The sequence below is a fragment of the Notolabrus celidotus genome, chromosome 15, assembly GCF_009762535.1.
Source record: "Notolabrus celidotus isolate fNotCel1 chromosome 15, fNotCel1.pri, whole genome shotgun sequence".
Classification (NCBI taxonomy): domain Eukaryota; kingdom Metazoa; phylum Chordata; class Actinopteri; order Labriformes; family Labridae; genus Notolabrus; species Notolabrus celidotus.
The window spans coordinates 18,882,421-18,909,894 of record NC_048286.1 but is presented as its reverse complement, the minus strand read 5'-3'; the positions used below and the strand labels follow the sequence as shown (position 1 = coordinate 18,909,894).

The 27,474-nt window shown below is 38.6% G+C and overlaps 1 long non-coding RNA gene across 1 annotated transcript in view; it reads left to right on the top strand.

Moving 5' to 3' along the window:
- LOC117827101 overlaps positions 1-27,474 on the top strand; it is a 117,367-nt gene that overhangs the window by 31,560 nt on the left and 58,333 nt on the right. The window contains exon 3 of the long non-coding RNA XR_004634148.1: positions 26,665-26,759. This is a non-coding gene — a long non-coding RNA (uncharacterized LOC117827101). The remainder of the gene's footprint in view (positions 1-26,664; positions 26,760-27,474) is intronic.

The following is a 27,474-nucleotide window of genomic DNA, read 5'->3' as shown; positions in this document are numbered from 1 at the left end:
TAGTGAAAATGTATACCTGATGTCAAACATAAATCTGTGTCAGAACATTAACAAAAACTACAATAGAGCTGAAGTCAGTAGTAATTATGTATTTATTTGTGGTATGTCTCGGTTTTGTAGGTTTCAGGTGCTTTTGGTGTTCATTGCAACTCCGATGAGTCAGGCAGAGTTATGAACCCACAGATCAAAGCTAAAAATAATTTTGCTTGATTTCCAAACAAATGTTATAATCTACACAACACTTAAATAGTAATTAATTTATCCACCATTGAGACTAGTATTAAACACACACATCATATTGGATTAGTCTCACATTGCCCAAAATTCATTTTACTGATTAGAACATGAACGCACCATAATGTAACTCAACACAACCTCCGTTAACATCAGCTGTCAGCTCTGCAGCTCCTTTTGATAATATTGTCAGACACTTATAATAACAATCTGAGGCTGCCAGTGACATAAACGCACTTCTAGTGGACGCACATTAACTTGGCGCACACACTGGCAGTGGTTAATTTGTAGCTCCGTCTGTGTCCCCACAGCTACCCTCTCTCAGCTGATCAGCCAGTCAGCGGTCACAGCTGATCCACAGACAACCGGGCGGTTTCGGCAGTGGCAGAGCTATCGATCATCTCTACTAGAAATTATTATGTATTCAACTGCCAAACATTTCACTTGTTAATCAAAGGTGCCTGTCAGTCCACGCAGGATTAAATAGACGATGTTCCTTGCCGATTTTTCGTTTTAGTGTAGATAAAGACCATAGATAAAGACATGCTATTTTCACCTGTACAGAACTGCTAATGTTAACTTTTCAAAAGGCGCCTCCTCAACAACACAATGCATTATGGGTTAGTTGATAGGTTACGATAAATGTTGCATTCAATGTTTTTAATAATGTTGGAATTTTTTAAGAACTTGTCAGTGTTAGTAAAAGATGTTTTTCTTGCCGGACCCAGGTCACAATCACTCGAGGGTTGCATTCGGGCCGCATGATGTCGACGGGCCGCTAATTGAATATGGCAGAGCTACAGGCTAATGTAGTCATCGTTAGATTTTAGTCGGGTGACAAAAATAACACTGAAGGGAAAGTCCCCCTGTTCGGCAGGCAATAAGGCTGACTTTAATGCATGTCACGTTAGCTAGCTTCAGCTTAACTGAGGATAGAATCTGCCTACGTTCAAACCATGACTTAGTTTAAATAATTGCAAATGACTCAAACAAATTAAAACCTAACAATGTCTAGTCACATTTGGAACATTAATGTTATATTCAACTTGCGTATTATGGATGTATGGCGTCCGCTGTAGCCCCTCTTCTTTCTTCATCAGCAGCTCTCATCTCAAATGAAGCGTGGTACGATACCAACAGTATATAATTGTATTTTGCATCATCTACAGTTAGAACACAACTTTCCTATACTTTTACAATATATTACAGTGGAAAATGCTGTCAGCAGCTGCAGTTATTTCAGACCCTATAATGCATTGCGACTTACAGCTATACTTTGTAAAATGACAGAACAAGAAGTTATTGTTAAACTTTACTGTAGAAATGACATCGATTTGTTAGTGTCTCCAAACTATCTTGAAATGTGTTTCATGCACTTAATTTATACTGAGCATATATTTTTCACAAACAATATAATTTTTCAGTTTCAACATTTGATACATTGTCTTTGCCTTACTCTCAATTTAATATGGAGCTTGAATGATTTTTAAAAAGCATCAAAATCTGTTTTTACCAACATCCTACACAACATCCCAACATTTTGTGGAATTAGTGTTATACATTTTTGACAGAGATCATATTTTACCAATGCAATGAGGTCTTTATAAGATGGAATACGCTAAGCACATCTTTGGTATCCAAAAAGCATCTGTTTGTGATCACTACAGAGACCCAGCAACACTCTGCTCCATTATCATTACATTTCACAGCAGCCTTCTAGATTCTAAGAAAAGTGCCTACATTCTTTTGAAGCATCCTTACATTTGTGCTCCTCTAAAGCCCTTGGATGGTTTTAAAAAAATCAATACTTAATCCCTGGGGTGATAATAACACAGTAAAAATAAAAAATAAAATCCACATAAATTTCTACCTACGTGTCATGCAAATTTCAGTATAAATACTGCCTATGAGTCAGTAATTGATTGTGCCATTTGATAGCCGCCATGTTTTTTTTCTACATCTCAAATGTATAACACCCGGGTGCACATTTCTATGCAAATAGGGCTCGAAATGCATCACAAAATATTTAAAACACTCACATCATCACTCCCTGCCAGTGTCTGCTGTCTAAAGCTAAACAGTGAAGTGGTTCTGGCTGTCTATTTCTGAAGAGCGCTGAAGCATGCGCCCATTTTCTGTCTTTTTCCCTGACAGCCCTGTGATGTGTACAAAGCCCCCATTCCTCAGCTGGGAAATCAGCCTTACTACAGCCCCGTCACAAACAATCAGCACTCATTACCCACTACACAGCACTACATTCTACCCCATTTACCTGCTATGTGTAGCGTTTGTGCCGGTGCGGAGTGCGTGTGTTGCATTTTATGATGATTTTGTTTGTGGAGAATGAAATGTGAGCACTTAGCTACATAGCATTCAGTCTTCAACTTGGGGAATGAGCTCTGTGGTCCGATAGTGAGGCCCTTTAACCTTGCGTTCAGTAGACCAACTATCAAATTGAAAAAGGTGCTTTTATCTGCTTGTTCTGGCGCCCCAAACATTGAGCACTCTACCAATTACAAACCCCTGAGACGTAAACACATATTCTGTGCTGCTGCTACACTCTCTGTCTTTGCCGTGTTGAAGGACATGATGATCACAACCAACCTTGTGTCAGGGAGAGGGCCATTCCAGGAATTGAGTGTAATTGGCGAGGAGAGCTGTGAGCTGGTTGCTCTGTATGTAAGCAGATTACAGGCTGGCATAGTTGAGACCCCCTCAGGGCGGCACAACATGGCTGTTGGTACGTGGTGTGTAAAACAAGCATGTCACTCATGAATTATACATGGGAGGATGCCCAGCCATGAAATGGGGAGAGAGGAGAAAACAAGAGAATGGGTGGGGGAGTAATAGGGGGAAGACTGAAAAAGAAAGAGGGAGAGGCCTTTCTCCACAACAATTAAACAGAAAACAGGTGTAGCCAAACACCAGGAAGCCAGCCGGAATTTTTTCTAAAAACAGGGTGCTCCAGCAGCGTCTGCCATTTTGCATTGTTTGCAACGCATTGTTGCTTTTTTGTCTTCTCCTGCAAACAATGAGCTTGTTTTGCATGTTGTCCAAACCGTTGCTTATCATTTTTGCCAAAGAAAGGCTTCTTCGGCACAAGCTTTTGTTCCCTTTTTGGAAGTGTGTCGTCTTTAGGATAAGTCTCTTTCATCATTGTAAACAGGTCCCTTTTGGACTATTAAGCTTTTCCTCGCTGCTCATTAAAAGAGAATAATAACTCACATCTCACATACCCTGTATGTAAGCCAGAATATTGTTCATAAATAGAGTGTTCACTTTTCCATAACTGTCCTTTTTTTAATCAAGCCTCTGCCATCCCTGGCAGGCAAAGCTTGCTTACAAGTAAAGATTGCACCAGGCAGACTACATTTGTTGCCTTTTTTGAGGGGTCCTAGGGGAGACAGAAATTGGACAATAGCAAATGTTCCATTAAGAATGTTGCACCAGCACAATATTTCATATTGTACTTGCTTTTCTAAGTTTGAATTTATACTTACATTTTTATTTCCATTAAAAATAGCAGAGCATATTGTATTGATAGCTGATTGAATTTTCAGAGCAAAATTCCTTGTCATTAAATCTAGTATTCTGTTTTCTGGAATAAGCTATCTCGAGCAATTACAGAACATACAGTCAGTTCTTTCAGGATTTAGAGGAACCTGGCGCAACTTTTTGAAAATTTGCAATGTAAGCTGAAATGTTACTAATGAAATGCTAACATCTTGTGAAACACATGACTCATCCACTGTGAGCGACAGGGACTAATGGTCCGACAAAAGACATCTGTTGGCCATGCTGGCAGTTTGACTTCTGACATAACTTACCATCTAAAACAAATTGTATTTGCTTTAATCCCCAACCCTCACTCAAATTTATCAAAATTCTGGAAGGCAATAAATTCTATAAATCGAAAAGTCCTCCCCCTTGTTAACCTCCCTCACTTCATCTGATGGAACACTAACAACAAACCAGAAAAGTATCACGCTGGTGCCTCAGGAGGCCAAAGTTTGTCTTTAACTTCAAATTCTACTTAAAAAAATGTAGAATCGCTCTTTAGTTCTGTATTTTCAGCATAGAAGGTTACAGAGCGTGCAGCATTGACCAATCACATATCAGCAGGCTTCATTATTATGTTCCTGCAGGCCCAGAGGCTGCAATTTCAGGACCACAATTCTGGGACCACATCTCTAGGACCCTTGTGTTGTTGCAATAGTTAGGGTTAGGGTTAGACCCTAATAATGGTTATGTTAGACACCTCAAATCTGAGTCCTGTATTTGCAGACCCTGAGGCTGCAGACTCAGGACTATATTCAAACATTATAATTCACTTCGAGTTAACACATATTGGAGGCTGTAATTGCAATCTAGCCTTGCATATCAAGGAAATAGAATGAAGTTTCAGATACGGAGCTCATTAAAAGTTGGCAGATGCTTGCAGAAAAGGAAATGTTCACAGAAGTTCAAACTTTGACTTTCTTCCAGAAATCTTCTCAGTACAGTACTATCAGATATAGGTTTGTTAACAACCCATTCCTCAGATAGTAGATCATTGAGTATGTGCAGACATTAGTCCCTGAACAAAAGTTTCAAGACTTAGTTTGTGAATATCTGCAAGAATACAACCAATGCATAAGCTAGGGTATTTTAAATGTGCAGATATGTTGTTTTTATTTTAGGATTATTTACTAATTCTTTGGTGACAAAGCTATGAAATTGTTCATAGCTGACAAATTTTAACCAAAATGACAAGGCTGCTACACTACAGGACCTAACCAGTAAAAAACACAAGCCCACTGAGAGTGTCACAGTTGAAAATGATGATTTCAGGACACAAACCAAAACAAAAACAAAGTCAGCATGCAGAGCGCTTCCACCGGTAGAGATTGTCCAGCGGCAAATGAGCATCACCATCGAGGCTTTAGCAATTCAAATCACCTCTCCTGTGCTTTGCATGAGGATGCTACAGAGAGAAAAAAAACATGATAATGGTTTTCATTTACCCCCCAGCCAGACTAATCACACCAGCATTGGTTCCACTCGCTGCTCTGGCTGATGCATTGGAAATGCTGCAGCCTGGCGTGGTTGGTGGCACTGGAGCGGGTCGATTCCCCCGCATCGCTCTGTGTGCCGGTGCCAGATTTTACCACAACACCTCGAGCCAGGAGTGCACAGGAACTAGTCACAGCAGATACAAAATGCTCACACTAGTATTAACTACTCAATGAGTATGCAGTTGCAGATGGTTTCTGCAAACTGACTTGTACATAACAGAATTGTTATTAGAGAGAATAAATAACATGCAGGTTAGACTGTTATTAAGTAAGCATGCATGATATTAAGATATATATATATATTGACATATATTAATATGGCTATATTATATAAGGTTTAGACAAATGAACACGCCATATATGCTTTAAAACACACGTTTCACCCTCCACTTTAAAGCCTCTTTCTTTGGTTCTGCACAGTTCTACACTTTATACAAGGCAGTAGATTGTTTCCTCACTTTTTATGATAAGTAGTGATAAACCTCAGAAAAAAACCCATCAGAAAAAAACATAAGCTTGAATTTAAGTTGTCCAACCACACACATCCCTAGTCCCCATTCAATTCAACATCACCAGAAGAGATGGAGCTCGCCATATCAATGTCACAGGAGTCAACAATCAGTGCTTCAACAAGTGGTTTAATTCTGATAATTTTTTTGTAGAGTCTGAGGAATTTCTCCCTCTCATCACTGGATCTGCTACTTTTGCCAACATGGCCTTGTACCTTCCTATACTACTGTCGGAGTTTAGTGAAAGCAGTGAAAGCCCCTCTCGTTCCTGAACTGACTCAGTAGTTTGTACACTTATGAATTTTTGTGAGTGTTGACCAACATTTAAAAAATATGCCCATCTGCTCAAAGATTGATGATGCATTGACCTCCTTGCTGCTCCAAGTCAACCAAAACTCACGTTGTTGGTAGATTAACTAGCTAATGTTAGTTGCCAACTTAAGGCCAGCTTCCCACAATGCAAAGTAATACAACCAGCACTTGGGAAAAGGAAACTGTGAGAGACTATGATGTAATGGCGTCAAGACAGCCCTGTGATAACATGTGCTTTGGCCCACTTTGTAATATTGCAGTGTGAACACAAAAAGACCTGAATATCATTTTACCATGTGAATCAGAGCAAAGCGAAAAAAGCTACAGTCTGTGAAAGCACCCTAAGCACCGACATTACAATCTGACCGTGTGTAATAGTCAGTTTGCGTCATTACAGTATCTTCTCATATATGTGTGGTGCAGAGCTGCTGTTGACACAGAGCTGCAGTGAAACACAGCTAACATAATCTCATTAACCCAGGTATTTAAAATACTCTGAATTATTTAAGATGCTGAAGACAGTATGCACAATATGTGAGTGCAAAGCAGTATGGATTATTCATCCTTATTTTGATCCCTCCTTAAATATGTAGAGCAGTCAACATTCACTCAGAGTATTCAATAACTGGCTAATGAGGGAATTTCTCTTGCCATGAGGTCTAAGTCAAAATTGGACTAGGCCACTGTTGGTTTGAGCAGGTTGGGTTTATTTTCTGTTTGAATTTCCTTAAAAGAGCAATTTTATTTGGTCTAAAAAGCGTTTCCTCTTAAGTTTCCTGCTGATTCTTTCAAGTATTTGCTTCTTTTGGCTTTTGAAAATGAATCATTGAAAGCTGAATGTTCCATTTGAGCCGATGGTGTCTCTCTCTGCCACATGGTCGAATACCCAAAAAGTCAACAGCAACAATGAACGAGAGTTTGTTCTCGGCCAAATAGCTATTTCTCAAAATAACTCTCCTGAGGCTGAAATTGAGACGATGAGAAAATGAAAGGAAATGGGAAAGCCAAGTGCATGCTGACAACGTGCAACACCAAACTTGCACTGCTGTCTATAAAATAATAAAGATGAAACGCTGAGGTCATACTTTATTCAGAGTAAAAGCCTCTTGTGTTTTTGCTGCGATAGAAGACTAATAATAAACCCTGCTGATGTCTGTTTCTGATTTGGTCTCTGCACCATATCTCGACAATTACATCAAGAAAAGTCCATGGTGTTGCTCGAACTGTATATTGAAAAGAAAGAAAATTAAAGGCTCCAGATTATTAAACTTCAGTGCGACACAAGGGACAACACTGTTGTTATCAAAGAAGTATCAAAATGTTGCATACATCTACCAGGAAATGAAGAGGAAATACAAGAAAAAGCTTAAATTACCAGTGTGTCCATATTCCCTTAACAGTTCTAAAAGTTTCCTTTTTTCACTCATGACTCAATTATCTGTGATTTGAGGCTTATATGGATGTGCCGCTCAGGATTAACAAACAGGAAACTCTAATTATAACACAAGTGCAAGGACACATTTTCTTATTGTTTGCTGAGATGGTTGATTAGGTGGATGAACTCATTAAACAACATTTTCCTGCATAATTAACAAGATGCTGACAATCCGATTTAACAAGGGGGATTATGAATTAACACTGTAAGTGCCAGACGGAGGCAACTGACAGAGGGTTTGAATTTTAGCGCTAAAGATGCTTCACTTTCTCTTTCATTTTTTAAACTTCCCATTTTATAAATCAATGATGGCTGATACAGCCATTATAGTTTATACTTTTAGACCCCTAAACACTGTTGACTGTGTTTGTAGAAAAAAAATGTGGAAGCAAAACATTTCAGTGGACGTGATGATGGGAAAAGCTGCCAAAGTGATAAAAAAAAAAAAGTGAAAGAAAGTATGAGTTGAATGGGAAATTGTGATTTTTAAACTTGAATTATGGTTAGAGTGGAGGATTCTGGCACAACTTTACAGACTTACAAGGTGCACATAGAGGGAGTGTGTGTGTGTGTGTGTGTGGGTGTGTGTGTGTGTCTCACACAAGCCAGAGAGCTTTCTGTTTTTACGCCCCTAAGCTGTAGAACTCTGCCTATGGACATCAAAACGGTGAGCTCTCTGGGTGTTTTTAAAAGTAAACTTATGACTTACCTTTTTTATCTAGTTTTTAATTTGGAGTAGTTGATTTTTAGCCCTGGACTGCATTATTATTTTTATTATTTCTATTATTTTTATTATTATTTTAATCATTATTATTTTTATCATTATTTTAACATTTATTTATCTTATTTATAAAATGTATTTATTTATTTATAAAATGTAATTATTTATTTATCTATTTATTTCTTGTGTTCATCTGATCTTGTTAACTCTACCTTATTTTCACTTTTCTTTCCACTATTACTTCTTTTATTAATTTTACTGTATTGATTTTCTTTTATTTTTAAGTATTTTATTTATAATCTTGCCTTTCATCATTTTACCATTGATGTTGTTTTCTGTCTCTCTGTTATTCTGTGAAGCACTTTGGGCTGCATGTTTTTATGTATGAAAGGTGCTATATAAATAAAGTTGAGTTGAGAGAGTTGAGTTAAAGTCTAAAATGGTCAAAACTCCAACAACACTTGTAGTATAGAAAACAACTTTATTTTTAGACCTAAGAATAAAGGTCTAAGAATAAAGTTGTTCTTAAAACTATAAGTGTTGCTGGAGTTTCAACCCTTTAATTTAATTAAAGGTCCCTCTATAAGAATGAAAACCAAGCAGTTGCCATATTCATGAAGCTTTCTTGTTCAAAGAGTTGCTCACAGTCACAGAATTCAAAGAAAATTCTTGAGAGAATATCCCCTAAAATATAAGGCTAGATAGGAGAAAGATTCAAGTTTTTCATATCACAAGCTCCTAAAGGGAAAAGTGTTGGGAGCAGTGAGGAGGACTTTTAATAGACTTGAGAGTTTCTCAAGCAGAGGAGAAAACAGAGTAAAGACGGTAAGATAGGAGAAATATTCTTCAAACACTGACGGCAAGTTAATTACACACTACAGATTGGATCATGCAGCGATCATGTTCAGGCTCATATCTCCAAGCCAACTCAACAAGACAGTATAACTAGATATTCAGTTATCTTAACATTTTGATATATTACAATTCAAGAAATGCATCACTTTCACTCTCAATTCTGCTCTTACGACAGGTGAGACACAAGTAGGCAGGCTTCCTATTCATAACGTAGTATATGTAGAGAGTTCAGATAACATTGGCAGCAACAAGCTGTACTAAATGATTGAAATAACAACATTAGAAGGTTCATATTAACATTAGAAGTCACACTGCAATCAATTAGTTTAAAGAGAAACTCAACAATTTCCACCTCACTTTGATCCTTTACAGAGGAGCGCTGAGCAAGTGCAGATCACACACTAGTTTATCAATCTTAAGGGTGGTACACTCTACAAAATAAACTGGCTGGTTTGAGCTTCAGATTCAGATTCAGATTCAGAATACTTTATTAGTCCCAGAAGGGCAAATCAGTTTTACAGTCAACCTGTCCATAGTACAAAATATATAGTCATGGAAATAAATAACACGTTGTGACATCAGCAACTACTGCAACCAGTGACCGTACAGCAAAGCAGGATACTTGGTAGTTCTCGATTTATTCTGCCTGTTGTGCATTTAGCAGCCTTATGGCGGAAGGAATAAAATAATTAGCATAGCAGTTTGTTTTCCGCACCGGAACACAGTACCGCCGACCTGAGGGCATGATTGAGAATTCACTGCCAAGTATGTGTCCTGGTTGGTTCAAAATTTGGTTCTCTTTCTGGACCTCCCGCACTGTCCAAAAAAAGTTAGCTGGATTTCCCTTTCCTGACAAAAGTCAGCAAAATCCTGATTATTGGATGCTTCTTGAGATTATTCTACCAGATTATCCTGTGGTGTGAGGTGTGTTAAGAGGGATTTTCTGTCCTGAGATGTGAGTGCAAGACGATCGGGGCTGCCCCGGCTTGAAATTGTGAATATTAAACATTATCACTATGTACAATCAGAAATCCTGTTGTGTGGGGCTGAGTATGCATTCTGTGGATTGTGAAATGGAACTAAACGATAGCCAATCAGGCTGACAGTAGAAGAAAGCAGAACAAATATAGCCATGGTAACACAAATAAATGCGAAGCTTAAAGAAGAATGGACGTAAGAGAGAGTCATATTTGACTGCAAGAAACTTAGCAAGATTTTCAGTTTCAACAGTCATACCACATACTTCAAGAACAAAAGTGTTAAATCATTCTTTATTTGTCATCATGTGTGGGGTCTCTCATGTTTTCAAAATCTACTAAGATGTGTGCCAGGATTTAGATGGCAGTAATATGGTTGAATGGGTAAAGTATGCGGGTACCGGGGCAGCATGCTTAGGTGTATTCTGTGTGTGGATACACTGTTCTATACTGTAACTATCTTCATGTGAAGAAGCTACTGTGCAAGTATTTTATGCCCATTATCACTAATAGAGCTTTTCCCCTCTGCTTCTGGCTCAACTAATCACAGCTCCAGAAAGAATGTGTCCTGCGATGGGGTCAACCACGCCCCCTCGTTAAGTTGCTGTCTGTTCTTTGCTCAGAGTTGTTCTGAGATTGTCCTTAAATCACTCCTAGGCTGTAGGAATCCTTGCTATCACTATCTGAAACCCTTAAAGCAGGAATGTGTTGCATGAAGGAAGACTTTCTATTAATATCTGTTAAAAAGGAGTAATAGTCTAAAAAGTATTTTAACTCTATCTTAACTTACTTCTTATCATAAATACTTTATGTTTTCAGGGTAAGATGTATGTGTGTGACTGTGCTGTGACATCATGCTCCATCTGCCTGAACAATACTTCCTGCCTCCGATCTCTCCTGTCAGGATGCAGCTCCATGGGTCTGTGACCTGTCACACTGTGCTGTGGCACTGTTTGATGATCAGAGTGTGTTGGAGATACTCAGCAGCCTCTCGGGCGATCAGCTGTGGAGGTGTAGACACACTGCCTCAAGTTTGACTTGTTTTGTGTCTGGTGCTGTCACAGGCTGATGTTTATAAGTATATATTTTTTAACTCGTATTAATCTGTTTCTTTGCTTGCTCGTCTGTCCTCTAAACTTTTTCCACGTGAATGTTCTGACACTTAGTCCTCTCTTAAGTTCAAATAAATTGTTTCATGCCTTCAGTCGTTGAATTCAAAGACAGATAAGACTTGATGCATGCATTAACTGCATGCTGGATTGCCTTCTTAAGGTGGTGAGACATGACTTTGTTTTGTCATGTACACCAATACTTTATTTTGGTTTTCACTAGACTCTACATTAAGTGCATATTTTTTAACTTCAGGCTTTGTAGAAACTGCACAATGATAAACAAAAATGGATCTGCAGGAGTAATGTCTTGATTTTCACTGTCCTTTATTGTTCTCAGAGACAGTCAATTGTAAGCCTTCTGGCCACAGGTGAGAGACATTGATGTACATTAACAATTTATAAGCTGGGTTGGCCTTCAAAGTTTGTAACATTTGCTGAACCCTGCTGAAACAGGGATGTCAGAGGCCTTTGGCTAAACAGGATAACTGCGTCAAGAGACATGATGTGGGCGTCCCGACTCTTGGTTCATTCATCGAAGGGCTGCTGAAACACATAAAAACAGGACAGTAAATTTTATTGTTAGCACTAGCCTTTAGCTATGTCCAGTGCTGCTCTTGCGTTGGTGTGGGATGCATCTTATCTTTGTGACTCAGCATTATTATGGAAATGCAAAGTTTTCCTCAAGACAATAAAGGGCTTTGATATTTTCCAAGTACAGAGATGTTAGCTAGCATTGTTAGATGCTACTTATGGGATGTTCTACAGCTGCTAGTTCCTTAGTCATGTAAAGGGAAATTTAGGGGTACCGTTGGCCTAGCGGTCTAAGTGTGCGCCCCCCTATACAGCGGCTGTAGCCCTTGTTGTAGCCTTTGCTGCATGTCCTCCCCCACTCTCCACTCCCCACATGTCTCTCTTCAGATGTCCTATACATTGGGGGTGAAAATGCCTAAAAGTATAACTTTAAAAGAAAAAAAAAATACAGGGAAATCTAGATTCCATCTCATAAACAAATGTCTAAAGGTAAACTAGACACTAAGAAAGTCACAATTGTGCACGATTTAATAAAAAAACAGCTAAACTCGTGATAACAGAGTCTGTGGGTAAAAAATGACAAATTGGTGTGGCTGACATTAGCAGAGCTAGCACCATCAGCAATTTCAAAAACGAGAAAGCTCAAAAGTAGCAAGTATTTTCTCTTAAAAGAGCTATCCTTATTCAGTCTTGACCACTAATTTATTTAAAATAAGAAGTACATAGTAGTAGTGTCACTTTTCAACAGTCCACATGGATGATCTTCAAACACAGTCTTCCCTACTGCCCGCATCCCCTCGGCTCCCTCTGCTCTCAACAGAGATTAGGTTTCCTCCCTCCATGTCCTTTCTATCCTCTCTCCCCTCTCTCCTGCTGCTCTGCTGTGTGGAAGCTAAACACTGTGGCCTGCACCCCACTGGTTTCCATCAAAACTGCATGCATCACCCAATCTCTCTTCCTCTTTATATCTACCTCTACGGCAATAAGTGCTTATAAAAACAGGAAAGACAGGTTGGAAGGGGAATAGGAAGATCATTTATTTTTGCTCCCTATTTTGAATTTATTTTTTTGGGGGGACTTTTTGCCTTTATTGATGGGACAGCCGAAGAGAGACCGAATTGGGAGTAGAGGGGGGTCTGCAGCAAAAGGTTCTGGCTGGGAATTGAACCAGAAACCACTACAATGCACCATTTACACATTTTCTAAATAAATGTCTTCTAGTTGGTGAACTTTACTCCATCAGGAACTTATTTTATCTCCTCTATAAAATCTGGATTTGAAATGAGTTTTTAATTGGATCTCAGTGTAATCATTCAGGGTCATTTTTTGGAGACCATTGAAACTTCTTACTGAAAAATGGAACGGCTATCTTCAGTGCTATTATCTTCTAAGCTTGTCTGGGGAGTATGATACAACATTACTTATTTTGATGTTTATATTGCTGAAGTGTTGTTCCCTGTTACCTCAGCAAAAGAACAGTGCTGACTCAGCGGTGCTCATGTGCACTCAAGCTTAAGAGTAATACGTTTTAGAGCTAATCTTCCATTATTTCTTCTTTTGAAAGGAGGCCAGGGAAGTTTTCCAAGAAAAATCCAAATTATAAAATTACACTCTCTCTAGTACAGTACTTGTTCGATATAACAACATCATGAAATAGATCTTTCAGTGATGCGCTTTAATAACAAAAAGAGTCATGCAGATTAAGTATTTAGGTATAGTCATTTACATCTTACACAGACACTGATATTTTTGCTGATGTTCCCTTCGCTATTATCAGGCTAAAATAATTAGCATAGTAATAAGTTAGAATAAAGCTATTCTTTAATTGTCTTTTTCATTTCAATCATATAAACTGAACATAAAATGATAAGCTTTAAATATTAATAATGCTTCATTTTAGTTAAATAAACCACATTAGAGAGCTACAGTAATGATGCAGCATTACAGCATTGTTTGTTATCCTATAGCTCATACTTAAAGCTCCTATGAAGAGTTTTCAACAGGTTATGAAACAGACTAAAATAATACTGATGCCTCTTTGTGACATATTAAACAGAAAGCATGTCTTTAAAAGTACTTCTATACCTTTCTTTGTACAGATAGTATTTTTATTCTTATTTAGAATATTTGGATTTGTGTTACGTATGTAACACAAAGTTTATGTATTTATTGTCCTTACTGTCTTGTGTCCTTACTGTCTTGTTGTTAATTACCAGTGTTCCATTCACCATGTCAAATTCCTGGTCTGTGCGAGCTCACTTGGCAAAAAAGCTTTCTTGAATCTTGAATCTTGAATCTTGAATCTTGAATCTTGAATCTTGAATCTTGAAACAAGACCATCAGCATGAAGGTCGACTATTACTGTTGAGTTATTTTGGATTTCTGAAACTGCTGCCAGGGGTAGGGGTCAGACAAAGTGAGTAACTAACTGCTTGCTGCCAAAACCGCTAAGTTCTCCATGGCAGTGATTCTCCGCAAGTGATAAACTTTACAGTGAGAATAAAGCAGGATGAGATTTTTTGGTTAAAAGCACTACTTGTGGGTGCACAGGTCATATTAATGAAAGAGATCAAAAGGTAGTGCTTTGTATACAGAGGGTGCCGTAATTTACATGGACTGACAGCTCCTCACTGGAGCTTTAATTAAAAAAACAACTTTCTTTTTCAAGTAATCTTTGAATATTTTTATAACTCAAAAAACAGAACACTTACATTTTGTAATCAAAAAAGTGCTTGCCAAGCACAGGGACAGAAATTTGAAAAACAAAAACTTCACAAGTTCATCCCTCACTTAGTACTGACAGATGTGACTGGCCAAACCTCACAAGTGTCATTTATATAAAAACCAGCTCCAAAGGAAAAAACATTGCTCAGCATAAAAAAGATTTTTCATGTCACACAGTTGTTGGCTTTGACTGTAAGCTGGCTTAATAAGAATGTGTTAAAGCTATTTTCCACATTGTATTATTACATCTCTTTAAGAGTTAGAAAAATAGCTAATTAGGGAATCAAAAATGTACTACTATCTGAAAAACAGAGACTGGAAGAAATCTTCAGAAAGAGGAAATAGGAACACTTTACTGTCTAGACACAGCTCTTCAGCTGATGTGTGCTTGTGTGTGTCTCCATATTTAGAAATGTCTCCCAGCATCTCTGATTGAATCAGCATGACATCAGATTTGGTGAAAACATGTGGTGTGCTGTCAGCCAACATAGAGCTGTCACTGTGCAGTGGGACACGCAGAGTGAGAATTGTGAAGGCAGCCTCATGTAGCGGATGCCCTCAGGTCTCTGTGGACTGCGACTGGTTTTGTTGTGGCCTTTTTTATAACACCACTGAATATAGGGCTTGTTTGGTGACACTGAGTTATGGATTTCCAGGAGCAGGGACAACAAGATGAACAAATATGTTGCCTCCTCTCCAGTCAGTGCCGTACAGTATGTGCTGCTATGCTGGTTTTGTACCTCAGCTTTGTAGATCTTTCTGAACATGTTTCAAAGAGGGCTTTTTTAAGGCCTTGAAATAATTTATTTGATTAGCTGTTCAGATAATTTGCTGCCAATCCCTATGAAGATCACACCTTCAATTATTTGTTTTACAGCCTTGTTAAATACTTGATTCTGATTGGTTAAATACATCATTCTACAGTCTGCTATTTCTCGAAAGCAGACCCAGTGACAGCTGCATCATGCATTTTTCTCCAAGAGGATAAAACAAAATCCAAAATGTAAATATTCCATTTGAGTAAAAAGCAGATGTTAGACCTGTGTGCTATATGAAATGAAATAAAAGCCATGTGTTTCTTTTTCTGAGAAGTGCTGCAAATCCGTCATACCTGTCTGAATCCAAGCTGAAACTTCTGTTTCCATTGCCATACTTCATCATAAATAATTATTGGTTTATTGTGAGTCATAATGCTAAAAAATGTAATACCTTGTTAATCTCTAAAATCATTTCGTAGTCTAAATTCTGTGTTAAATTAGTGTTTAGAAAGTAGCCATTTGATAAGCATAATAAAATACATTGAGCGGGTTGCTATGATGGATCGAGGGCCTCTGCTCTCCCTGCCTTAACAGTCCATTCACTGTACATTGTCCCTTACATATTGTACAGTATCACATTTAAACATATGATTGTGAAACAACTGCACAACATGCCTCTGGCAAAAGATTAACACATCAAGTTGGAATGCCCTGTGTGCCTGTGCCCTGCAGTCCTGACTGGGATTCGCACTGTATGCAATTCATTCCAGAAAATGGCACCCCATAAGTAACCATGAGCCTCCAGTGTTCCCTGATTATAGAAATACATACTGTCCAATGAATGAGAGCTGCAGGAAGCTCTGACCCTGTGTCAGCCTCTCAGCTTACTCTTTTCATTCTTGCCAAGAATGTCTGCTCATGCTGGGTCTTTACCCTGAGTCTGGATCGACAATCTTATTTTCATGTACTTACTTCCAGACTGCAGAAAAGGCTGACTTTGAAATCCACTGAGTGCCCCCTGTCTTTGAACCAGGCTGTGGCTCTGCAAGCAGTGAGGACAGTCTGTGTCCACCTGAGGATATAAAAAAAAAAACATAGTCAAGGATGTGGTCACAAATGAGCACCTGAGCAGCTTTTCTGCACCGGCCTATCGCTGTCCACAGTGGGAAAGAGGAAGAATACATTTCCACAGACAAAAACGAAGGATAGAGAGCATTGGTTCCTTTTTTGCACTCTGAAGGTTTCTGGTTCTGACAGAAGGCTCCTTAACAAGCGCTTGGTCCCCGCTGAACCGTGTGACCTGTGACTACTTCAAGCAGAAGGACAGGTGGCCTGTTTGTGTAACCTTGGCCTGGGGCCAGGCACATGGGCGGGAGAGGACTCTGGAGAAAGATACTGTGACACAAATGCTTGAAAAAATATTGAATAAAGATTCCATGGCCATTTCAAATATTTATGAAACTCAGATTAACGGAGATAAATCTGAATAAAGTCAATGTACACGATAATGAGCCATTCTTAGGTAATAATTGAATAAGTCAAAAGACCTTATAGGCACTAGCGCAGAACAACTAGTGCTGACAAAGAACAAAAGATAATCAGATTAAAATCGAAAGAAATAATGCAAATCATTTAAAAACAACAACAAAACAAAGACAAGAGTGCAATTAACAGGTCTTTATGTGTATTATAAAAGACTGTTGAATGTAGTGTATGTCTTTATGTTTTCGTATCTCAGTGAGTGTGTTAGTGTCTGAAAGACGGTTCGAAGTCTTGCTGTGTGTGTTCAACAGTGAGTGTTTTTGTGTGATTTTTATGTGTGTTTGTGGGTACATCTATTACTCTTTAGTTTGCACGTGTGCTTGTGTGTGTGTGTGTGTATGTGTGTGTGTGTGTGTGTGTGTGTGAGTCCCTCATAGATTTCACTGGTTATCCCTAGGTTATGGCAGGAGGTGACATATTTCATTGTAATCTTAGATTTAGTTTTACTTAAGTTCCTGCACTTTTGGCATGTCATATCTACAATGTACATTTGATGTCATTTTTCATCAAGGCATACAAAACATTCATAAGTTATATCAATTCACTGCTTGAAAACATCACTTTATTATCTGTGATGTCAGTGATTTGAAAAGCTGCAGATTCATCAAACATAACTTATATTGTTATAAAACAACCCACCTATCATCAATTTTCCTCCAACCAATACCCTGTGACGTGGGGTCAGTGTAAGCATCATACAGAGGGTGGCAAAAAGAGTAGGAATGACTTGGTTTATTTCCTCTGTACCAGTCTGCTGAACTGAAGTGTCCACCATCAGTCAGTCTCTTCTTTTAATTAGTTAGATGAAGAGGGACAGTGAAGATGGACATCTGCATATCTGGTGGAGGATCACTAAGGCCAGACAGAATAAAGAGATCTTAATAAGCTTTTGTTTTGGAGGGTACTTCTGCAATTTTGGTAGCATGAGCCGAAGAAAACACATTTAGATGCAATTTGGTCTTTTTGCCTTCAAATTCTTTTTTGTTGTTGTGTGTCATTGGATGGGATCGTAAGGGTTACTGGGATGTAGGACCAAAAACTGAACTCAGTAAGATTCTCTATGTTGGAAAAACCTTATCCTCAGAGCAGATCATACAAAAGGTTGAAGGAGAAAGAACCATGAGAGAGAAGAGTACATATCTTTCACCTTCAGGGTGTTGATATTTAGCCAGACCTGCCTGTGCAGATAGTGATCAAGGCTACAACATGGCCTGTGGCAGCAAACAGGTAATGCAACTGACCACAAATATGAGACTTCTTCTTCTTCTTCTTCTTCTTCTTCTTCTTCTTCTTCTTCTTCTTCTTCTTCTTCTTCTTCTTCTTCTTCTTCTTCTTCTTCTTCTTCTTCTTCTTCTTCTTCTTCTTCTTCTTCTTCTTCTTCTTCTTCTTCTTCTTCTTCTTCTTCTTCTTCTTCTTCGCAGCAGTTTTGAAGTAGGCTGGTTTATTAAAACTGTATGAAGTACACTATATCCAGTTTTTCAGTTTGGGGAATGGATATCATTATTTATTAATGTTGAGGACCAAACAGTCGCAAAAGAACACAGGTTTAATAAATAAATATAAATATAATTTTAATCAGGCATTTTATATAAAAAACAAAAAGGTGTTTGACAAAAGTAAATGACTAAATCAATTTAGACTAGTCATAGGGCCCCTAAAGGAGGTCTCCTTTTAGCTCTACATCTAGTTCTGTTAGTGTTATTTTATAGTTGACTTGATTACCTAAAAAATGAGGGGGACGTTTAGGGCCTGTGTCTACTAACAGCATTTTCTGTGTTGGCAGTTCCTATTTTTTTTATATAAAACCTATTCTGCTCAGTATGTTCAGTGCTCAGCGTCCTAAGCACACACAGCTCTCAGCTGTTTTTAGCCGCTGCACTTACGCACTATTATTTGAAAGCAGTTCAACTATGAAAATACCGCCGGGCTAGTCAATGTCACCTCTGCATCACTAACCAATCAATATCAAGAAAGATTTCTGATATCAACTCCGTTAACATTAATGGTGAAGGCCACTACAAAGGAGAAACAAATCACCCTTTCTTCTTGAAGGGCACATTTTCCAGCTTGAGAGCTGCTGCTAATGCTATGACATGTTTTGTATCAATTACTTGTGTTTTTTCTCTATTGAATTCCATTTTACACAAACATGTAAAATCTAGACTTGTGGTTTTACAAAGTGTTCTAATTTCTATTTATAGAACATGTACAGTTAATTTGTAGTTCAAGTAGTATGGTCCAATCACAAATTAGCTTTGGTGTAAGCAGGAAAAACAGTCCACATGGAGAGCAAAAGCGGGTTGCAACCCAACTAAATGACATACATGTCGGCCCCCATTGCTGGCAACGTGATGATGATTTATAGAACTCCATAAACAGATTACTTTATTCAAATGCAGCTAACAGTGTATCCCAGATAAAAAAAATCAACTTGATGCTGTATTATAAAGCCAATTGGCTTTGTATCCTGATTTGGTTAGATGTCTTGAGATTGTAGAATGCAACAGAAATTAAAGAAACAACTTCTGTTACAGGAATAAGCACTTCATAAGTTGTTTTCTTTTTCATTTGGCAGATGGAATCAAAAAGTTTGCATTTGTGTGATACAATGTAATTAACCAAGAAATGCAGACGCATATGCCACACGAAACAGGAAGTCTTGGCTGTCAGCTAAGAAAGAAATGCTGTGAACTTAAGATTGAGGGTGCTGCCAGTGCAAAAAAACATCACTGTCAGTGGACACAGGCCTCTAAAACAGCTGACTGAACCTAGAAGTCAACATAGGGGACTACATACAAAATTACAAAAATCTAAATAAAGGAATCCTGATCCCCCCCATGCTGAATGAACACTTGATAAGGTTGTTATCCAGACAGCCAGGCTCCACCCTCAGCTCCATCTTTTGTCCAAGGAAGGAGACAAAGCAGCCTTGTAACTCAAGGGAAAGGAGGACTGGATAGATAGATTCAAGCACTATAAATGTAGTGTGTGTAATAAATCAAAATATTGTTAAAAGCAGTAATACAAAAAATACCAAACTAAACAAATGGACTTTGTGTTATTTTATGTATAGTAGCTGCAAATGGAAATATAAAGGGATGAGGTGAGTGTGAAAGCCTACAAACTTCTAATGTATGAATGTGTCTATCACAACTAGATAATTGTTACTTTTAGTTCCAGAACATCAGTGCAAACAAAACACTTTAAACAGTTGCAAGGTAACCCTCTCAGCTGTACAAAAACAACATAAATTGGACAAACATATTCAAGAAAAGATTAGGATGACTACATTTTGTTAAGCTCGCCAATATTTTCCCGTTCCTGTATTTATTCTAATGTCGTAAAACTGTGATTATGTAAATTGTCTTCTGTGCATTGCTTCACAAAATCCCTTGGTTGCCGTTTCATTTTAATATATATCTATATAAAAAAGGATACACTGTGTATTTCTTAGATGGACATGCCAGGTAGCTCACACGCTGCTTAAATGTAATCTGCAGGATTTAGTGTCTGGATTTGTGGCACAGCGAAATAGCATCATACACATGCAGATGCATGCTGAAAAGCACCTACAGCTTTGCTGTAGCTGAGCTCACTGCTGTTTATATGATTACAAAACAAGCTCCAGCAAAAGCAGCTTTATTTGGGGTGGAATTTTTTTTTCCTTTCAACTGTTTGAGGTGATGCGATGTCAGGCACCAACGGTACACTCTGTAATAAAACAGTGTAATAAAAGATGAAAATTCTGATGAGAAAGTCACTGCTGTAAGGCCAGTTAATCAATCACAGAGAGCGCACTGCATGCAGTTAGTTGAACCTTTGTACAAAAATGCTTGATTGCTCTTGATTTAAAGAGGTGTGATGCTGAAGTGACGTGAAATGAGTGTTCATTTTTTCATGACTGACAGATTCAGCTGTCATACTTGTGTAAGTTTTTACACCTTCACCTTGTATCTGCATATGAAAACCTCTGGGATCGATACAGAGGCATGGAGGCTCCTTAGAATGGAAAATCAATGGCCACAAACATTCATTATGGGAAAAACAGCACCACAGGGTTGCGCTTTTTACTGCCTGGAGGGTCAGGTCGATGCATTGCAGAGTCAAAGAGTCCACCTCTGACGTTTTAGGAGGAGTTATTGGAGTGTCACCTTTATCTACAGCAATGTGCCTTTAATGTAGGGTTCACTGTTGTAAAAAAAAAAAAAAGGACTGGCCAAGGCAAAGGCAGCAGGAGATGCAAACACTACAGATCTATTTTCCCCCCAGGTATGAAATATTAAACGAGTTTTAACGTTAGCTGTGTGCACCTCAGCAGGAATCTGACAGCTCTTAAAATACAGGGCAGAGGTTGGAACACAGAGAAATTGGAGGGGTGGAGGAATAAAGGGAAGTGGGATTAAAGCTGAGGCAGTACACATTTTCTTGGAGAAATTGAAGATTATGGATGGAATTGTATAAAAAAAGTGGCATGATTATGAGTTTGATTATCAGTTAGAGGAGTGTGAATGTTATTTCCCCAGAATCTTGAGTTATTTTATTGCACCTTTCTAAATGCAATTTAATTCCGCTAAGATACAATTGGTGGGGGAAAAAAAGGATGAACAACGTCCTCCCTCTCCCTGTCTATCTTCTTTTGCTCTTTCTTCCACTCTGTCTGTTTTCTCGTCCCTGGATAGCAATCAATAGTTATTATCTGCTGAGTGTCGCGATAGACGCCACACACAGCCCCCATTCTGAGTTGATGGTGCTTTTTCATTATAGCTGACACTAGTCTAAACAAAGCAGGCCTATTTCCCTGCCACCAGACAAACACAGTCTCCATAATGGCAGCAGATAAAAGAGAAGCAGGAGGGAAAATTGAGTTTCACATAATGGGGGGAATCACTAACTCGGGACCACTTCTTTTCGCCACTCCGTTTTTTTTCATCTTCCACCATCTTTTCTCTGAAGTATTTGGCGAACACAACAGGCTGGATGTTAATTTCTTACCTCTTGCCATTGATCTTTTTTCATTCTTCCATTCATTTGTCCCCATTATCCAGACCAATAATGACTTTGCTCATCCATTAAATCAGCTGTCTGTCTGTCCCTCCATCCGTTCAAGCTGTCAGCCTGTAGGTGGGTAAGGGGGATGAGGTTGTTTTGTTTTGACGGGGGGTTGTTGTTTCATAAAATAAATAAATGATATCTGCGCAGCCGAGTGGAAAGCATAACGAATGGCAGTTGGAGAAAAGGCAATTTAGGGAGAAGTGCACTGGCTGGCGAAGGAGCAGAATGGGTTTTTACTGTGAAGTATAACCAATGCATTACAAAACACATCAGAGGTTTATTGAAAAAGCCAAGTACCCCTCGCTCTCCCCCCATGAAAATGGCCAACATTATCATGGCCTACATGGTTAGGCATTGAAAGTCACTTTCAGAAAGTCAGTGGAGGTTTTTCTCGTAGTGGCACACAGAAATAGAAGAGCCCCAGGTGAATGAGGTGGTCCTTTTTTTATTCACTTACATACAGGGTGCAGATATGTTTCATGGCACATGGCATGAGGTCACCGTGGATTGTTACACTGTGATTTTTTATTCACAGTGTGGTGTACACTACTTCATGGTTCACACTTGTCTACTAATACACAAACAGGTAACACCAACTTCATTTCTATTGCCAGTTAAAGGTGATATGTAAGGTAATGGTTAACCTTCAGTGTAAATGTCATGAAGGCTATAGGGTGGGGCCAAGTCAACATTGGAGTTAGTAACAGGGGTGTGAAGGTAAAACACTACCCAGACTGTATGGACCACTCTTCTCATGCTCTCTTGCCTGGTGCCCTGAAACCACGTCCCCAAGCTTCTAATTTTCAAAATAAAAGCTTTGCAGCCTGGAGCTTCTCATGCCCTCGTGTAAGCGTCTAATTCTCTAAAAAAAAAAGCTTGCATCTGCTCTGTCTTATTTGTACTTTGTTGTTTTTTTTTACTAAACTGTAACTGCAATCATGCTAATGGATAAAATACTAATATAAGTAAATGTATCTATAAGATAAATAAAGACTTGATAACAGTTTGTTTAAAGTGATCACTGGCTCAACCAGGGAAATATTTTTCCAAAGCCTTAGAGCCCTGAAAGCACACTCCCTGTCCCATTTTAGTTTTCAGCTACAAAAAAAATGAAGACCTTTACCCTAGGATCTCAAAGTACACACATCTTGTATGGTGCTAAGAGCTCAGGGTTTTATCAGGAAGGAAAGCCAAAGAAAGCTTAAAAATTGGTAAGACCTTAAAATGTGAACTAAACACACTGGTATCCACCGTAAAAAGCCTACAGGAGGGTTGTAATCCTGTGTTTAAGTTCAGGTTAAAAGCCTGGCAGCTGAGTCCTGTTCTGTGGATCAATAGCTGAGATGCCAAGGACTGGTGGTGTTTCATGAGCAGTTTCATTGAAAACCAAGGATGACACTATTTGGCTCCTGAACTGACTGATCAGATTTGCCAGCTCTAAAACAGCAACGCTCTACAGCCATAGAAAAGGTAACTAATAATATTTGCATATCCCCACATGGATATTTATTTAGTAGTTCATTTAGCATCAAACAAAATATATATGTGCTTGTAGATAAGAGGGAAAAAATAGCTAAGAAGCTAATGTGGATTACCTTCAAAGTCTCTGGCTCTTTTTTTTATAACCACATTGCTGTCTGCTCTCAGGCTGTTAGCTTAAATGCTCACCAATTAAAGAATGGTTAGACTTAAACATTATTCATTAACAGAGGGAAATGTCATGAGAACAAAGAACCAGAAGAAGAAGAAAAACATGCTGTTTTATACCACACAGAGTCAGATATGACAAACAAAACCATAGAAGAATGTGTGTAAATAGGATTCCTAAACCAGTAATGCGGGATTTTAGAAAGATCTAAATATGAATAACAACCAGATCATAAACTCTTATCAGTATTTTATAAATGTCCTTTGCTCTTGCTTTAAAGCAAGAAGAATAATTTAAAAAAACAACAACACATTACTCTCCTAAATCCAGCCAAAGTTTATTCACACCATCACTGTTCGGTTTTTTTTTCTATTATTTTTCCTAGAGCAATGGAATTCACATTCTGCAGAACACTTTATGAGGTTGGGCTCTCATCAAAATGTATTATTTTCAACTGAATTTTCAAAGATCACTTTTTTTTAAACATTTACCCAAGTATCAGGCTGTGCTGTCATAAATCCCACACCTTGGACACACAAACACATGCATTTAAAGTAGCAAAAGAAATACGCTTGTACTCTTACATATATAAGATAAGATAAGATAAGGTAAGGTAAGGTAAGGTAAGGTAAGGTAAGGTAAGGTAAGGTAAGGTAAGGTAAGGTAAGATAAGATAAGATAAGATAAGATAAGATAAGATAAGATAAGATAAGATAAGATAAGATAAGATAAGATAACATAAGATAACATAAGATAAGATAAGATACTCCTTTATTCGTCCCACAATGGGGAAATTCATGGAGTTACAGCAGCAAACAAGAAGGTGTACAGTACAAGAATATATATATAAAAAAAATGTCCATCAGAGACGACAGCTTGGCCATAATTCTCCTGTCAGCCACCACCTCCACAGGGTCCAGGACTGAGCTGGCCTTCTTTACCAGTTAGTTCAGTCTTACTCTCCTGTATCCTGTCCACCCACAGCAGGTGAAATCCTTCCAATGTGGCGTTGGTGTCCGGTGTTAGCTCTGTTAGCATGATGCTACTCTGCCAGTATTCCCTTTGGTGCTGGGTTAGCTCGTCCACCTTATCGTAGATAGATCTTTTATTCCCCATAACGCTGGGTGGAAGGACAGGTCGATGTTGTCTTTTTTAGCTTGCACCTCAGTACCAGCACGTCATATATTTATATAATATATAATAATATACATGTACACAATATTCTGCCTTGTCACTTCCCGTCTGGACTACTGCAACTCTCTCCTCTTCGGCCTCCCTCACAAATCCCTCCATAAACTCCAACTGGTCCAGAATTCAGCTGCCCGTATCATTACCCGAACCCCCTCCATCCACCACATCACTCCTGTCCTCCAACAGCTCCACTGGCTCCCTGTTCAGTTCCGTATTCAGTTCAAAGCCCTCCTGTTAACATTCAAGACCATCCACAACCTCGCCCCCCCATATCTGTCTGATCTCCTCCATGTTCCCACTCCCTTCCGCTCCCTCAGATCCTCTTCCTCCATACACCTGTCTGTCCCCTCCGCCCGTCTCACCACTATGGGGAGCCCAGCATTCAGCCGCTCTGCTCCCCGTCTCTGGAACTCATTGCCACCTCAACTCAGAAACACAGATTCTTTCCCCCATTTCAAATCACAACTCAAAACATATCTGTTCAAAACCGCCTACTCCGTGTGACTCCAATTGCACTGTCATTTGATATTGTTTCTATTTTTTCTTACCACTTTGTTAGTTTATATTCTTTTCATTTTGACTTTGATTTTGTTTCCTATAATTTAAATTTGTTTATGTATGTATATATATATATATGTGTGTGTGGCGTCCTTGAGTGCAGAGAAAGGCGCCTTTAAATAAAATGTATTATTATTATTATTATTATAAAAATAATTAATTAACTCATGGGGTTCAGCTGTTTTACACTGTTAAATTAGATTACTAGCTTATTAAATGTTTGACAACAAGCTTAAAGCTCCTGTGACAAACTTTTCGTTTGTGTTGATTTTGGCACCCCCTTTGGACAAAATGATGCTTATTATTTCTTCGTTGATTTTGTGCTGTGCATGTGTAAGTTGTATTTTTTAACTATAAAAATCTCATTTTGTGCTCCTTTAACCGTCAAATGGATCACTCGCTGAGAATCTATACAATGGAAAATATAAACAGAGGCTTTCTCTACAGCTGCTGTTAATCACTTGATCTGATAACTACCCCTGGGGCAGAGAAATGGTCGTTCTTGTCGCCAATGGCTTGTTTGGCTTTGTCGTCCTAACATCATCAGTCCAGACTTTTATATAAACAGCTAAAAATTCCTCACAGGAGCTTTAAGTCATAATTTACCAGCTGACTGTTAGCCCATCCTGATAAATAGCAAGCCATATTGACATTTTAATTAAAGCAGTAAAACTGTAAGTGGCTCCTATACTTTGTGAATAGTGCAGCTGCCTGCAGTTATTGTTTACTTTTTCTTCACTTAATACACATTCTCCTTGACTGATTGTTCATATACTTTCCTTTTTCTCTCCCTACTTACGCTTCTTCCTCTGTCTAGTTACCTTATTCCCTATGTACTGTATGGACAGTTCTGCATACTTTGATGAATATAATACACCAAACCAAATCTTCCTCAATCACCTGCTTTGCAATTCCAACAGGGACAATTCCAGGAGCTTATTCATCTGCTGCAGTCACGTACTGTCTCTGTGTGTGTGTGAGACTAATTATTGCTCATAATAACTACACTGGTCCCTGCTTTGTGTCTCTAGGACTAAAGTGAAGTGGAGGCTGGCATCTGAATGCAATATGAATTGCTTTTAACTAGAACAGCTTTGCTTAAACCTTTTAACCAACTGTAATTTCTTATGGTCTGCTAATTCACTCCTTTTTACTTTGAGTTGTGTACTCCAATCCAATAAGCTGAGTCTACAATGAAGAAAGGGGTGGGCAGTGTGCTAGTTTCAATGTCGTCACATGTCGTTCTGCCATGACATGGATTCTGCCATACCGTCATCGTCCGTTTCAAAAAAGTGTTTTGGTTTTGGGACACATGTTTTAGTTTTAACGCACACATAACATAGATTTACTTCTCCCAACACCGATGGGAAATAAAAGTTGTGTAACAGAGTGATTTGTGACGCACATAGATTGAATCTTTGTCTTCTCCTTGTTCCACTCTGACACTGCAGAGCAAATCCACACTCAGCAACCAAAGGGCAGCGCCTTCTCGTGTCAAAGCAGCTGTGAGTGTTTACAATGAAAGTGACCGTGGCTCAACATTCAGGTAAGCTTGTGCTCTTTTCTCACCAAGTGAGTGACAGTATGGCAGGCATATGAATCTCAGTAATAAGACAAAGAAATGGCGTGCTCACTCGAAAGTACTCAAAAAGTAATTCGGTGCTGACCCAAAAGGACAACAAGTAGAAAAAATGTCAGCACTCGCAATAAGTTAAAAACTTTGGAGATGCTGATGAAAGCCTAGGGCTGAAACGCGTTCGTTTCTTTGAGCCGCTGTCTATTTCTACTATAAAAGTTTTGAACTTATTGCGAGTGCTGACATTCTTTCAACCAATATGAATCTCAGTTACCATGACTCTTCCTGCTGGGAAGTGTGTTTCAACTGATGATTTGGTTGTCTTTAGTCAAAGATGATTAGAAGAATCCAGTTATCTGGCGCATGGTCAAAGGAACGACTGTAAATACTGTAGCTCCTGAAAATGTTCGCTTATTGCAGCTCTGCTAAAGCTCAGTCAATACGATGACAAGCTCATTTTATTTCTGAGTAAGTTTAGCACAACTCAAACATTAAAACAAAGTTAGATTTATAAAAATATTAACAGGGGGGAAAGAGAGAAATGCAATTCAGACCACATTGGTTCAGTTAGAAGCTACAGGATACTGAGAACTGAAGAAATCATCCCTCTCTGGTTGCAGGCACAGACATGAGTTGATAAATCACATTGCCGGACAGTTTGAGGGGGAGATGGGGTCGTAGCAAG